General features: G+C 40.5%; 1 long non-coding RNA gene across 2 annotated transcripts; it reads left to right on the top strand.

Moving 5' to 3' along the window:
* Positions 1–190: 190 nt before the first annotated feature.
* LOC112585512 lies at positions 191–9,421 on the top strand. Of its 2 annotated transcripts, XR_006551538.2 has the most exons (4): positions 191–330; positions 622–816; positions 6,627–6,833; positions 9,161–9,421. It is a non-coding gene; the product is annotated as an uncharacterized LOC112585512 (long non-coding RNA). The 2 variants fall into 2 exon arrangements; XR_006551539.2 differs by lacking the exons at positions 191–330; positions 622–816 and adding an exon at positions 3,976–4,036.
* The last annotated feature ends 4,617 nt before the right edge of the window (positions 9,422–14,038 follow it).

Raw genomic sequence — 14,038 nt, forward strand, 5'->3', positions numbered from 1 at the left:
GAATTTCCCCACGCGCCTAAAAGGCGGTCTGCGCTTGCGCCATTTCCCCTTGGCTCAGTCGTGATATGTGAACTGTAAAGTGTAGTACGGAGCGCGATTGTGGCATCTTAATACCCTCCCTTCTCTTCCCGCTTTACTCTCCTCCCGATTTTACTCTGGCTTCCCCCAGTGGCATGCTACAGGAAGGACAGGGGACACAGTGGCCGAAAGGGTGGAGATGCGTGAAGTGTCGGTGAGCGGACTGGCCCGCGCCCTCTTAGGTGCGCACTTTTTAAGGCTTTCCGCGCTGTTTAAACACCGACAACAAAGGACGGGCCGCTCCCCTGCTAGGTAATTTCCGGCCCTGCGGGCAGGTAGGGACGGAAACCAGCCTCGGGGAACCGGGCTGGAGGCACCTGCTGGGCCTGGCGCGGGCCTCCCGCTTTAAGTTTGAATCCGAATTAGTCCCCGCCCTCAACCTTGCGAATGCTGGAGACCTGACCGGGCCTATGCGAAGGGGAGGGTTCTGTGATTCTTTTAGTTAGCCCCAGATCTTCTCTACTTGTTTCCAACACCCGGCTGGCTTCCACATTAGCTGGGAGTTAATTATTAAGTCGCCAATTCCCGCCCCTGCCCTTTCAGGTGCCTCGATCGCCGCTCACCGGATGGAAGCAAATAGCCGACCTCTGGTCTACAGATAGGCGTTCTTCTCTTCCTTTTGGTTAGGAACATCTTTTGAAACCTAGCATAAACTGAAAACCCACGACCTAGTAAATAAAAAAAAATGTCGAAATCAGCGGTAGCTTCATCAAGAATTTTATTTTGTTGCTTCTCAAGGTAAATATGAAAAGTAGGCTTTTTCCGATGTAGATATCTTTGCTTGTAACTAGTCACAATATTCTAAGATTTCTTTAGTAAGTGTAATAGATTTTCCTGAACAAGACCCAGGTCTAATTATTTTACGAATTTTTAAGCTCTACGGTTTTTCCAGTTTGTTTTTTTTTTTTTTTTTTAAGAGAAGTCTACTATATTTCATGGTTACCAAAGAAAAGTTTTTTAAAAAGTCAGTTTTAGGTAGTCTTGAGGAGAAAAAAAATGAGTGTAAGATTTATATTGAGTAGGATTACCAATTCTGGTCTTCCCAGAATGGCTCAGGTGAAGAATCCGCTGGCCAGTGCAGGAACTGAAGGAGACTGGGGCTCCATCTCTGGGTGGTGAAGATAGCCGTGAGGAGGAAATGGCAACCCGCTCGGGTGTTCCTGCCATTCCTGCCGGGATAACCCGATGGACGGAGGAGCCAGTTGGGCTGCAGTCCAGGGAGTCGCAAAGAGTAGGACACGACTGAGCACGCAGGCACAATTTCTTCACTGAGGAAAAAACTGATCTCTAGGAGATAGCCAGCCATTGTTCAATACCTAAAGTTTTAATCATTGTTCTTAGCCTGCTCATTGAATTTCTTACACTGTGCAAGTCCAGTTAAAGCTATTGTCAATGTCAGCCAATGAATTCCAGGTGGTATTGATTTATTCATGGCAATTAATGCCTAGGGTGTACGCATGACTGTTTAAGCCAAATAATTGGGCTGCCCTGTAATCTAATTATTTCAGACAATGGCCAACCAACACACAGTTAAGGAAATGCAAAATTCAATCATGTTACAATTAATCTGTAAATATAGCATATTCACCAGCATTGCTATTAATAGAAAGTCTCAGAATCTTCAATCTATGTGAAACTGAAAGTTGCTCCTCAGTCAGACTCTTTGAGACCCGGTAGACTGTACAGTCCGTGGAATTCTCTGGGCCAGGATACTGGAGTGGGTAGCCTTTCACTTCAGGGGATCTTCCCAAACCAGGGATCGAACCCAGGCCTCCCGCGTTGCAGGTGGATTCTTGATAAGCTCAGCCACAAGGGACAAAGTTAAGTACATGACCCTGCTTTAAGGGCAACAAATTTGAAGTCATCTCCACTAAGAAAAAGAAATCAAATACCCTTATTTAAATTCTTATCTTCTATTTAATCTTTGTTTTGCTCTTTGTTTTAAAAAGTAAATTAATATGACTTTCAGGAAGGAACTGAAGCCAGTGCATCTGCTATTCATTATTATTTTATTTATATAAAAGGAAATTTTTATGGAATGAACTTTTATGTAAAGAAAAATATTCTGTGAGGAAAAGAAAGCTTAAAATACTGTGTATTAACGATTCATCTTCCTCTTGATGGTAATATTCATGTTTCCAAATGTGTGCCCAGTTCAGTTCAGTCACTCAGTCATGTCCAACTCTTTGCAACCCCATAGACTGCAGCATACCAGGCTTCCCTGTTCATCACCAATTCCTGGATCTTACTCAAACTCATGTCCATTGAGTTGGTGATGCCATCCAGCCATCTCATCCTCGGTTGTCCCCTTCTCTTCTGGCCCTCAATCTTTCCCCAAATCAGGGTCTTTTCCAGTAAGTCAGTTCTTCACATCAGGTGGCCAAAGTATTGGAGTTCCAGCTTCAGTGTCAGTCCTTCCAATGAATATTCAGGACTGATTTCCTTTAGGATGGACTGGTTGCATCTCCTTGAAGTCCAAGGGATTCTCAAGAGTCTTCTCCAACACCGCAGTTCAAAAGCATCAATTCTTAGGCACTCAGCTTTCTTTATAATCCAACTCTCACATCCATACATGACTACTGGAAAAACCATAGCTTTCACGAGACAGGCTTTTTTGTTGGCAAAGTAATATCTCTGCTTTTTAAGATGCTGTCTAGGTTGGTCATAACTTTTCTTCCAAGGAGCAAGTGTCTTAATTTCATGGCTACAGTCACCATCTTCAGTGATATTGGAGCCAAAAAAAAAACACAAAGTCTGTCACTGTTTGCATTATTTCCCCATCTATTTGCCATGATGCCATGATCTTAGTTTCCTGAGCATTGAGTTTTAAACCAACTTTTTTCATTCTCTTTCACTTTCACTCTTGATAGAGGCTCTTTAGTTTTTCTTCACTTTCTGCCATAAGGGTGGTGTCATCTGCATATCTGAGGTTATTGATATTTCTCCCGGCAATCTTGATTCCAGCTTGTGCTTCATCCAGCCTGGCATTGTGCATGACATACTCTGCATATAAGTTAAATAAGCAGGGTGGCAGTATACAGCCTTGATGTACTCCTTTCCCAATTTGGAACTAGTCCCGATTTGTTCCATGTCCAGTTCTAACTGTTGCTTCTTATCCTGTATACAGATTTCTCAGGAGTCAGGTCAGGTAGTCTGGTATTCCCATCTCTTGAAGAATTTTCCAGTTTGTTGAGATCTACACAGTCAAAGGCTTTGGCATACTTAATAAAGCAGAAGTAGATGTTTTTTTGGAACTCTCGTGCATTTTTGATGATCCAGTGGATGTTGGCAATTTGATCTCTGGTTCCTCTGCCTTTTCTAAATCCAGCTTGAACATCTGGAAGTTCACGGTTCATGTACTGTTGAAGTCTGGCTTGGAGAATTTTAAGCATTACTTTGCTAGCATGTGCTGTTGCTGCTGCTAAGTCGCTTCAGTCGTGTCCAACTCTGTGCGACCCCATAGATGGCAGCCCACTAGGCTCCTCTGTCCCTGGGATTCCCCAGGCAAGAATACTGGAGTGGGTTGCCATTTCCTTCCCCAATGCATGAAAGTGAAAAGTGAAATTGAAGTTGCTCAATCGTGCCTGACTCTTAGCGACCCCATGGACTGCAGCCCATCAGGCTCCTCCGCCCATGGGATTTTCCAGGCAAGAGTACTGGAGTGGGTTGCCATTGCCTTCTCCTTGCTAGCATGTGAGATGAGTGCAATTGTGTGGTAGTTTGAGCATTCTTTGGCATTGCCTTTCTTTGAGATTGGAATGAAAACTGACCTTTTCCAGTCCTGTGGCCACTGCAGAGTTTTCCAAATTTGCTAGCATATTGAGTGCTGCACTTTCACGGCATCATCTTTCAGGATTTGAAATAGGTCAACGTGAATTCCATCACCTCCACTGGCTTTGTTTGTAGTGATGCTTCCTAAGGCCCACTTGACTTCACATTCCAGGATGTCTGGCTCTAGGTGAGTGATCACACCATCATGGTTATCTGGGTCATGAAGATCTTTTTTGTATAGTTTTCCTGTGTATTCTTGCCACCTCTTCTTAGCATCTTCTGCTTCTGTTAGGTCCATACAATTTCTGTCCTTAATTGTCCCTATCTTTGCATGAAACGTTCCCTTGGTATCTCTAATTTTCTTAGAGATCTCTAGTCTTTCCCATTCTATTATTTTCCTCTATTTCTTTGTATTGATCACTGAGGAAGGCTTTCTTATCTCTCTGTGCTATTCTTTGAAACTGTGCATTCACAACCTGCCTGACTTCAGGCTCTACTACAAAGCCACAGTCATCAAGACAGTATGGTACTGGCACAAAGACAGAAATATAGATCAATGGAACAAAATAGAAAGTCCAGAGATAAACCCACACACCTATGGACACCTTATCTTTGACAAAGGAGGCAAGAATATACAATGGAGAAAAGACAATCTCTTTAACAAGTGGTGCTGGGAAAACTGGTCAACCGCTTGTAAAAGAATGAAACTAGAAACTTTCTAACACCATGCACAAAAATAAACTCAAAATGGATTAAAGATCTAAACATGAGACCAGAAACTATAAAACTCTTAGAGGAGAACATAGGCAAAACACTCTCTGACATACATCACAGCAGGATCCTCTATGACCCACCTCCCAGAATATTGGAAATAAAGGCAAAAATAAACAAATGGGATCTAATTAAAATTAAAAGCTTCTGCACAACAAAAGAAACTATAAGCAAGGTTAAAAGACAGCCTTTAGAATGGGAGAAAATAATGGCAAATGAAGCAACTGACAAGCAACTAATCTCAAAAATATACAAGCAACTCCTGCAGCTCAATTCCAGAAAAATAAATGACCCAATCAAAAAATGGGCCAAAGAACTAAACAGACATTTCTCCAAAGAAGACATACAGATGGCTAACAAACACATGAAAAGATGCTCAACATCACTCATTATCAGAGAAATGCAAATCAAAACCACAATGAGGTACCATTTCCCGCCAGTCAGAATGGCTGCTATCCAAAAGTCTACAAGCAATAAATGCTGGAGAGGATGTGGAGAAAAGGGAACCCTCTTACACTGTTGGTGGGAATGCAAACTAGTACAACCACTATGGAGAACAGTGTGGAGATTCCTTAAAAAACTGGAAGTAGAACTGCCATACAACCCAGGAATCCCACTGCTGGGCATACACAGCGAGGAAACCAGAATTGAAAGAGACACATGTACCCCAATGTTCATCACAGCACTGTTTATAATAGCCAGGACATGGAAGCAACCTAGATGCCCATCTGCAGACGAATGGATAAGAAAGCTGTGGTACATATACACAATGGAGTATTACTCAGCCATTAAAAAGGATACATTTGAATCAGTTCTAATGAGGTGGATGAAACTGGAGCCTATTATACAGAGTGAAGTAAGCCAGAAAGAAAAACACCAATACAGTATACTAACGCATATATATGGAATTTAGAAAGATGGTAACAACCACCCTGTATGCGAGACAGCAAAAGAGACATTGATGTATAGAACAGTCTTTTGGACTCTGTGGGAGAGGGAGGGGGGGATGATTTGGGAGAATGGCATTAAAACATGTATAATATCATATAATAAACAAATTGCCAGTCCAGGTTTGATGCAGGATACAGGAAGCTTGGGGCTGGTGCACTGGGATGACCCAGAGGGATGGTATGGGGAGGGAGGTGGGAGGGGGGTTTAGGGTGGGGAACACGTGTACACCCATGGCGGATGCATGTTGATGTATGGCAAAACCAATCCAATATTGTAAAGTAAAAAATAATAATAATAAAAAAGAAACTGTGCATTCAAATGGGTATATCTTTCCTTTTCTTCTTTGCCTTTAGCATCTCTTCTTTTCTCAGCTATTTGTAAAGCCTCCTCAAACAACCATTTTGCCTTTTTTCATTTCTTTTTCTTGGGGATGGTCTTTATCACTGCCTCCTGTACAATGTCAGGAACCTCTGTCCATAGTTCTTCAGGGACTCCGTCTATCAGGTCTAATCCCTTGAATCTATTTGTTACTTTCACTGTGTAATCATAAGGGATTTTATTTAGGTCATACCTGAATGGTCTAGTGGTTTTCCCTACTTTCTTTAAGTCTGAATTTGGCAATAAGGAGTTCATGATCTGAGCCTAGGGCCTAGCACAATAACTGAACATAGTAGATAGTCATAAATATTTGTTGAGTAAAAAATAATAAATGATACATTAGGATTATTTTAAAAATTGATAAATCATCTATTCGACAAATAGTTTTGAAATCTTCATTCTGCCATAAACTTTACTTTTAAGAATATGAAAATGTGTAAGATACTGCTTTGATCCCATCAAACTTTGTGTATCAACTTTTTAAAATCCTTACAACTCTTGAAGATAGAACTCTGATTATCCCAGTTTTCCAGGATGGGGAAATTGAGTCATATAGATATTATGTAACTTGCTTGTATTAGTGTTCTGCAGAGAAACAAAACCAATTGGAGATACATATATATAAATTTATGTATATTAAAATATGTTTTATAAAGAATGAGTTTATATAATTACAGAGGCTGAAAAGTCTCCAGATCTGCAGTTTGAAGGCCCAAGAAGCAATGTCATGTTCCAGTCCAAGTGCAAAGGCCTGATTCAACTTCGTATTCTTTCCATCGTTTTCCTAATATCCATTTCCATACTTGTTCCCAAGATTTCTGTCTGTGACAATTAGAAGACTCAAGGAGTTCTTTTGAAGTGCTATTCACCTCCTCATAAATCAGGTAATTTCCAGTTCGTGATGGGTAGTTCAAGTCTCGTGGGAATTTGGTGGCCCATCGGTAAGCATCCAGTCTCTACTGAGGTCCAGTGGCAGGCCAAGAGCTATTTCCCAAAAGGAGAGTAGTTATCTATAGAAGATGTCAGGGCTTTGCTCTAAAATCTTGAGGGTTTGAGCTGTGGTTCAGTCGGAGCCCAGTGCATCCCCACCTGTGACTGACATATCGAGCATCTCTGGATCTGCCTGACCCTGAGGCCCGTGTAGTGGAGTAGCTCACAAAGCTGTCTGGACTTGCTGCGCAGCTTTCCCTTATGCTGGGTCTCATTCAAAACTAATGGCTTTTTGAGTCACTTGGTAAGTAGGTTGAAATAACCCAAATGTGGGCTATTTCCTCCAAAATCCAAAGCCCACTAGGCACTGTGCCTCTTTTTTTAGTTGTAGGAGGAGCCAGATGCAACGATTCATCCTTCACCTTAGAAGGGATATCTTAATATGCACCACACCACTGGGTCCCTAGAAATTTCACTGAGGTAGAAAGCCCCTGAATTTGTGTCAGACTTATTTCTCACACTTTGACACATAAATGCCTTACAAGTTTAAGTATGAAGTAGTTCCTACTTCTTGCTTACTAGGTCCAATCAGCATAATGTCATCAATGTAATGAACTAGCGTAATAGCTTCTGAAAGAGAAAAGAGAGCAAGATCATGCAAACTCAACTGTGATTCCCAGCTGGTGAATTGACATACTTCTGAGGTGGGATAGTGAAGGTGTATTTGCTGCAAACAAACTGCTTCTTGTGGGTCTTATTAACAGGGATAGAGGAAAAAGCATTTTCTAGATTAATAGCTATATACCAGAGGATGTGTTAATTTGCTCAAGCACTGAAACCACATCTGGTACAGCAGCTGTCAGTGAGGTCACCACCCAGTTAAGCTTATCGTAATCCTCTGTCATTTTCCAAGATCCATCTGTCTTCTGTATAGGCCAGATAGGAGAGTTAATGGGGATGTGGTAGGAATAACCACCCCTACATCTTTCAGATCCTTGATGGTGGAACTAATCTCTACAATCCCTCCAGTAATGCAGCATTCCTTTTGGTTTACTATTTTCCTGGATAGAAGTAGGTCTAGTGGCTTCCACTTGGCCTTTCCCATGTAATAGCCTGACTCCCCAGGTCAAGGAACCAATGTACAGGTTACGACTGCTGCTTCCATTTTGCAGGGTGGGGGACATTGAGGCATAGAGGTAGTAAGTAACTTGCCCCGTGTCACCCCACTATTAAACAGTAGAGCTGAGATTCAAACACAGGTCAGGGATTGTACTCTCGTAACACTATGATGCTTGCTTTGGATCAGAAAAAATCCTGAAAGTGCCTAAAGTTCATGTGGTAAGAGAACATATTAACACATAACATCCTTGTATGTAATCTCATAATTAAAATATAGACATGGATGCAAATTTATGTTCACTCAAAAACATACATACAAATAGCAGCTCTGTTATATTTGCCAAATCTAGAAACAATTCAAAAGCTCTTAAACAAGTGAATGGAAAAAAACAAACTGGAGTACATTCATAATGTGGAATACTATTTTGCAGTTTAAAAAATGAATTATTGACAAATGCAACAACTTCAGTGAATCTCAGAGGCATTACACTAAGTGAAAGCAGAAAATCTCAAATCATGCTGTATGATTCTGTTTGCATGACATCCTTGAAATAAAACTGATCAGTAGTTGCCTGGAGGTAATGGTGGAAGAAGGTGAATATGTGTGTGTATATATATATATTCACACACCATATACATATAAGGTACAGAAGTAGTACAAAGGTATGGTAAGGCGGCCTAGAAGTTACTGTTACTGGATGTTCTTTAGCTGACAGCAGTAATGTGTGGATGTGAATGTATAAATCTATCCTACTAAAGGGTAAGGCACAAGCCTTTGTAACTAGGTGTGGCCACATGATTAAATTAAATTTTGGCTTTTGGGTTTTAAGGAATTGTTGGGTTGGCTTTCTAAGAAGCTCTAAAAGAAGAGTTGCTTTTCATTGGAAAAGACTCTGATGCTGGGAGGGATTGGGGGGCAGGAGGAGAAGGGGATGACAGAGGATGAGATGGCTGGATGCATCACCGACTCGATAGACGTGAGTTTGAGTGAACTTCGGGAGGTGGTGATGGACAGGGAGGCCTGGCGTGCTGCGATTCATGGGGTCGCAAAGAGTCAAACACGACTGAGCAACTGAACTGAACTGGGTTGGCTATCTAGGAAGCTTCTAAAAGAAGAGTTACTCTGTTCTTCCTTTTTCCCTTCCTGCTGCCTGGAATGCAGATGTGAAGACTGAAATTCCTGCAGCTTTCCTGGACCATGGAGTACCATTCTCAAGAGAGAACATGTTAGAAACAGCAAGCCAATCAGCTGAAGGGAAGCCTGGGACTGGAACTGGTCCAGACACAGAATTCCTTGTACTGAAGTTAACTCTCCATGCTGCTACATAGTTTTGTTAAAGACTGAGGAATCCGGATTCTGGGAAATGTATTTTAATTATTGTAATTACCTTAGTTGAATAAATTAAAAACAATCGTATTTTTATAAACATCTCCAACATTTTAGCTATTCATAAAGATTATCATTATAATTAGCAAATTAATTTCTCTAGTGACCTAAAGTGTATTTCATAACTAGTTACTCTTATAGCAGGGCTTTCAAGCCATGTTTCTTAAAGATCTTAGGCCTGGCCTTAAGAAAGGGTGAGCTCCAGAAAGCTCAACCCCCCCACCTCCTCTTTAACTGAAATGATTTCACTTTACCTATATTGGAAATCAAGATAAGATTTATTTGAAAACATGGTATCACTATTTTAAAACATTATATATAATTCACATATACATATATATATATATATGTATGTGTGTGCTAAGTTGCTTCAGTTGTGTCCGAATCTTTGCAGCCCTATGGACTGTAGCCCACCAGGCTCCCCTGTCTATGGGATTCTCTAGGCAAGAATACTGGAGAGGGTTGCCATGCCCTCCTCCAGGGGATCTTCCCAACCCAGGGATTGAACCCACATCTCCTGCATTGCTAGGCGGATTCTATATCACTAGCACCACCTGGGAAGCCCCCATATGTGTACATATACATACATACATATATATATATATATATGAAATTTACAGATATATATATGAAATTCATATATATGAAATATACTATCCTGGAAGATTCAGCCAAGATGTGTCATTGCTTAAAGGTACATATACTATGAGTACTTCTTTGGAGTGGAGCAAGATTAGCAACAGTGACTTTAAAAAGTTTTCATGACAAAATGATCATGACCTTTGTATAAGTAGCATTGGGACCTTGATCTCCTTTTTCTCCATGTCTTACAGTGTGCCCAGAATTTTTCCCAAGGAAGATTTTGATTTTGCCTCAGATATTTCCATGATCCTCCTCTATGAGCAGGATTTAAATTAGTAACTGTATCCTGATCACATATCTTAACTTTCATAAAGGGATGTCAAACCTACTTACTGTAGCTATCTGCTGCAATTTATGTTTCTACCCTTAATGTACAATGTAGAATATGTGTACTTCTTAGAGAATGTATACTGAAATCTTTAAAAGTCAATGCTTATCAGAAAGCTCAATATCATTGATGGAGAACTGATAGATATATAGCCCATGGTCCCCTCTAGTTCAGGGTCAGCAAATTTGTGTCACTACTCTTATATTGATATAATATTATAATATTGTATACTGATATTAAGAAGAGGTGGAAAGAATACACAGAAGAACTATACAAAAAAGATCTTCATGACCCAGATAATCACAATGGTGTGATCACTCACCTAGAGCCAGACATCTTGGAATGCAAAGTCAAGTGAGCCTTAGGAAGCATCACTACGAACAAAGCTAGAGGACGTGATGGAATTCCAGTTGAGCTATTTTAAATCCTGAGAGATGATGCCGTGAAAGTGCGGCACTCAATATGCTAGCAAAATTGGAAAACTCAGCAGTGGCCACAGGACTGGAAAAGGTCAGTTTTCATTCCAATCCCAAAGAAAGGCAATGCCAAAGAATGCTCAAACTACTGCACAATTGCACTCATCTCACACGCTAGCAAAGTAATGCTTAAAATTCCCCAAGCCAGCCCCAAGAATCCTGTAACTTGCATCAAACCTGGACTGGCAATTCATTTCTTATGAGGGATGGTATGGGGAGGGAGGTGGGAGGGGGGGTTCAGGATTGGGAACACATGTACACCCATGGCAGATTCACGTTGATGTACGGCAAAACCAATACAATATTGTAAAGTAATTAGCCTCTAATTTAAATAAATTTAAATTAAAAAAAAATTCTCCAAGCCAGACTTCAACAGTACATGAACCGTGAACTTCCAGATGTTCAAACTGGATTTAGAAAAGGCAGAGGAACCAGAGATCAAATTGCCAACATCCACTGGATCATTGAAAAAGCAGGGGGGTTCCAAAAAAATCTACTTCTGCTTTATTGAGTACGCCAAAGCCTTTGACTGTGTGGATCACAACAAACTGGAAAATTCTTCAAGAGATGAGAATACCAGACCACCTGACCTGACTCCTGAGAAATCTGTATGCAGGGTAAGAAACAGCAGTTAGAAATGGACATGGAACAACAGACTGGTTCCAAATAGGAAAAGGAGTACGTCAAGGCTGTATATTGTCACCCTGCTTATTTAACTTATATACAGAGTACATCATGTGCAATGCTGGACTGGATGAAACACAAGCTAGAATCAAGATTGCTGGGAGAAATATCAATAACCTCAGATATGCAGATGACACCACACTTATGGCAGAAAGCAAAGAACTAAAGAGCCTCTTGGTGAAAATGAAAGAGGAGAGTGAGAAAGTTGGCTTAAAACTCAACATTCGGAAAACTAAGATCATGGCATCTGGTCCCATCACTTCATGGCAAATAGATGGGGAAACAATGGAGACAGTGACAGATTTTATTTTCTTGGGCTCCAAAATCACTGCAAATGGTGACTGCAGCCATGAAATTAAAAGACAGTTGCTCCTTGGAAGAAAAGTTATGACCAACCTAGACAGCTTTTTGAAAGGCAGAGACATGAAACTTTGCCAACAAAGGTCCATCTAGTCAAAGCTATGGTTTTTCCAGTAGTCATGTATGGATGTGAGAGTTGGACTATAAAGAAAGCTGAGCACCTAAGAATTGATGCCTTTGAACTGTGGTGTTAGAGAAGACTCTTGAGAGTCCCATGGACTGCAAGGAGATCTAACCAGTCCATCCTAAAGGAAATCAGTCCTGAATATTCATTGGAAGAACTGATGTTGAAGCTGAAACTCCAATACTTTGACCACCTGATGTGAAGAATTGACTCATTGGAAAAGACCCTCATGCTGGGAAAGATTGAAGGCAGGAGGAGAAGGGGATGACCGAGGATGAGATGGTTGGATGACATCACTGACTCAATGGACATGAGTTTGAGTAAACTCCGGGACTTGGTGATGGACAGGGAGGCTTGGCATGCTGCAGTCCATGGGGTTGCGAAGAGTCGGACACGACTGAGAAACTGAACTGAACTGAACTCTTGTACTGTCTATTCCAAGCCCCTAGACACCTTCTTTAATCACTTCTTAAGCCAAGCCTTGACTGTTGCTCGTGTTTTTTCCAACCTGTGCCTCAGGCAGTCATTGGCATTTCATCAGTCTTGGCATTCAGAATGAAATCCACTTCTAATTCCATCTCTAGGTATTCTTAAAAGCCAAACTGTCAGAGAGCAATGCACTTAAAAACAGTCATTTTGTTCCCTTGTAAGATTCTTTCCTAGAATTATGCTTGGACTTGTGTCATCAGCCTACATTAAAATTAGAAGGAGGAAAACAACCAAGGAATGTATCATATTTACTGTTAAGAGTGTTTTTGGCATGTTTGTTCCCTTTCTGAGGACTTTTTCTTGGTATCTGAAGGGCCAAGGTGAAGTAACTTGCCCAAGTTCATACAGTAAGGAACTAGGAGTTGAACGAAAGACTGCCTGATTCCATACTGTCTCTAGGACATCAGATCTGCTCTGTGCCTTGGTTGCCCTCTGCCTCCCCAAGCTGCCTTCTACTGCATCTAGACATCCAGGCCTTTGCTTTGTTTCCATGTTTCTTTCTCTATTTCCCCTCCTGCATTCATTGATTCCATTTCTGCCCTTTCTATTTTTTCCCTGTCTCTTCCTATCCTTCCTCATAAGCTATTTCTAAATAAACTCTTGCATTTACTCCTCTACTTATTATAGTCTGATATCTGCTCCAATCATTTTCCTGAAATTACTTTATTAGAAGTTACTGATGACCTCCCAACTGCCAAATTTGGTAACACTTCCAGTTTTCATCTTGTTCCATCTCTCAGCAGTTGGGTAACAGCGATGGTTCCTTCCTTCTTAAAGCCATCCGTCTAAATCTAGCTTCAATGACAAATTTGCTTTCCATTGTTTCCTCTTATCTCTCTAAACACATCTTGGTTTTCCTGGCTGGATCCCTCCAGTCCTGACCTCGCTCCAATGTCAAACTATGTTTGTTATATTTCTTTCTTTCATCAGAGTATAAAATATTCAAAGGCTGGACTATATTGTCCTCATTATTTTTTTGTTCTCTTTTTATGCTTTATGCTATAGCACAAGCCTAGATATAGTCTATGCTTAGCAATTTTTAAAAAACAATTTTTACATACTTCCTCTTATATTTTAGTGGCCATCCAATGCAGCTAAGAAGACTTTATTCTCTCACAAGCATTCATCAAGTACCTACCATGCACTCGGCGTTACTCTAGGCAAATATTTCCTTTAGTTTCTTGGAACGCCTTCAGGAGTACACATTTAATTCAGTTTTTCAACACCCAAGTCTACCTCTATAACTCTATATCTTATCTACTCCAAAATGCACATTTTTTTCACATTTTAAGATGTTTTAAATCAAGATGCATCTTACAAAGTATATAAGAAAATGTGTCATAGTTTAATTGGCAGCATTTCTTAATGGTATATTAAATTATAGTACATTTTACAAGCAATGACATATTAAATTGACGAAATGTGATACTGTGTATAGAAAACAAAGGTTTAGAAACTTTGTTCTAATGTTTAATCATCCAAGAAATATTTAATTATCCTGAGTATGCTAGAGTTTCTAAGGCAGGAAAAGAAAGGTTTTAAAGGAGTTT

Source organism: Bubalus bubalis, chromosome 6 (assembly GCF_019923935.1).
Source record: "Bubalus bubalis isolate 160015118507 breed Murrah chromosome 6, NDDB_SH_1, whole genome shotgun sequence".
Taxonomy (NCBI): Eukaryota; Metazoa; Chordata; class Mammalia; order Artiodactyla; family Bovidae; genus Bubalus; species Bubalus bubalis.